Source organism: Octopus bimaculoides, chromosome 17, assembly GCF_001194135.2.
Source record: "Octopus bimaculoides isolate UCB-OBI-ISO-001 chromosome 17, ASM119413v2, whole genome shotgun sequence".
Classification (NCBI taxonomy): Eukaryota; Metazoa; Mollusca; class Cephalopoda; order Octopoda; family Octopodidae; genus Octopus; species Octopus bimaculoides.
Genome location: NC_068997.1, coordinates 44,169,256 through 44,171,718, shown reverse-complemented (window position 1 = coordinate 44,171,718; position 2,463 = coordinate 44,169,256). Strand labels below are relative to the sequence as shown.

Below are 2,463 nucleotides of genomic sequence, written 5' to 3'. Positions count from 1 at the left end.
AGAAAGTCTTTAACATTTCGCCATGAACGGTTTGTGTTTTTAAACGGAATGTATTTTTTCTGATGTTATATTTATTCCTGAATGATGTGTAAAGAAATTTTGATTTAAGCCTCTTAATGAATTCTTTATACTGAAATATATATTGAAGAAAATAAATATGTTCATTTGAATTTATACGTTATTTGGTTGCAGGCCTCCTTTGAGTCTTTTTATTATCACTGGGTCGCACATAGTCCCCCGATTGTAACATTGATTTCAAGGCCTTCCCAGATGAGTGACTGGTTATTGAAAGACATTTATAGATTGTAAATTTATTCTGTCCAGTTACCTATCGGTATAGTGGTCATTTGCAAACTCCAGAGGCGACACTTTCATTTCCCTTTACTCCAAACGTCACACGTTCTTATTTCAATTGGGCCATGCCCTTCCAGTTGCTATAGATCCGTAATGCATCTTACAGCTGTGCCTGTCACCTGTATGGTGAGGAATCCTACATTGGGACTAGGGTAGGGTAGCTGACTGCTTATTGTGATCATTCGTCTTTGGGTTTCCTATAGCTTTCCTCTCTTTTACAAACCCAGTGAACATACATATATTTCCTATTTCAAAGAAATTTAAACAATACATATAAGACCCAGGTTCAAAAGATTCTTAACAATTCAACTTCTCTGGTTGACATTAAAACACCCAACCCCAATAGGGGCCTTAACTCCCACATTTTAGAGCTCCATGACCTCCATTTTTCAGGAGCAAAATCCTTTTAACAGGTTCCATAAGACTGGAATTTTGGAATCTGTGCATAAAAATCATTAGTATGGGATACATGTGTCATGATTAGAATTTTTTTATGGTGTTTTAAGAGGGAAAGAACCCTCATCTGCAATTTTGATGAAATTCGAATCATTGGTATTCCAGTTCCTTACAGAAGATATAACAGAAAAGTCTAATTCTTCAATTGCATGTAACATTGGCAACGCCGGGTATCTCTGCTAGCGTTATATATATTGAGTAATAAAAATGTCTAAACATCACAAAGTAACTATTTACACGAGACGTTATCTGTGATTAACGAATACAGAGATAAGTGATGTTACATGTTTACACTTGTCTCACGAGACAAATGAAACAGTAAAAAAATTACCGTTTGTTGTGCCATAGCGATGGTCTTTATTATTAGTTAATTGGAGTGAAAAAAGTGTTCCAGTTGTAGGCATCCCATCCCACCTTTCATGTATCTTGTGACTACAATGTGATGTTTTTTTTTAAACCTAGTAGCAGCAGGGTCTGCTTCGAGCGAGATTTGGCTGCTATATTTCCACTTAGTTAAATTAAAATTAAGAACAAAATATTGCAAAGTTAAATAGCAAAATAAATTTCCATGTAATTTTAGTAGAAACATTAATATCAGTTAAACTGTAACAAAACCTTTGATCTGTTTATATTCGAAGCTAAAATTTAGAATCTAACTGTTTCTATCACAAGTCGAGTAATTTACCAACTGTTCTACACAAGAAAAAGTTGTTTAGTCCCAAGCATTAGAGCATAGGTGTAATTCAGTAAGTAGGCTTAACCACAGACTTCTACGTTAGCTTCTACCCAGGTGCTTGATCTGTTGGCTATTGCTGGCACTCCGTCGCTTACGGCGACGAGGGTTCCAATTGATTCGATCAACGGAACAGCCTGCTCGTGAAATTAACGTGCAAGTGGCTGAGCACTCCACAGACACGCGTACCCTTAACGTAGTTCTCGGGGATATTCAGCGTGACACAGAATGTGACAAGGCTGACCCTTTGAATTACAGGCACAACAGAAACAGGAAGTAAGAGTGAGAGAAAGTTGTGGTGAAAGAGTACAGCAGGAGCCTTGTGGAGCTTTAAGTGTTTTCGCTCAATAAACACTCACAACGCCCGGTCTGGGAATCGAAACCGCGATTCTATGACTGCGAGTCCGCTGCCCTAACCACTAGGCCATTGGCTCCTCCACTTTTGGCTATTAGCAGCCAAATATTCCCCAAAACTATGTCTTTTATTTTATATTAAAAATAATGGGGTAATCTTCCAGTTTCGAGAGGTTAAAAAAGTAAATAAAATACAAGGGAAATAACTGAACGTCTTACCAGTATTATCCGTACTACTTTGTTTATAAATAAATCACGTGATTTGATTGACGTTAACTGTTTATATATAAATCACACACGTGGGATCTTTTTTAAAACGGGGGCCACATTTTTCATTAATGTTTTACGTAGTGTTTTTGGTACCGAAAGACTTTCAAACTTCGTATACTTATCTATTTTGTGTTATAGAACAGAAGAATATTTTTGTATTCGAATTTATTTCATGTAAAAAATTGTCTTATTTCGATAATTTCAACCAATCACTGACAAGTATTCAGTTGTTTACCTTTACTCCTTTGGCTCATTAAGCGATGTAAAGCGTATTTAATCTCCATACCTTCGTTTTA

At 36.3% G+C, this 2,463-nt stretch overlaps 1 protein-coding gene across 1 annotated transcript in view; it reads left to right on the top strand.

Annotated features, from left to right (window-relative positions):
- The window catches only part of LOC106878371 (aspartyl aminopeptidase), a 383,150-nt gene that overhangs the window by 1,947 nt on the left and 378,740 nt on the right, over positions 1-2,463 (top strand). The window lies entirely within an intron of this gene.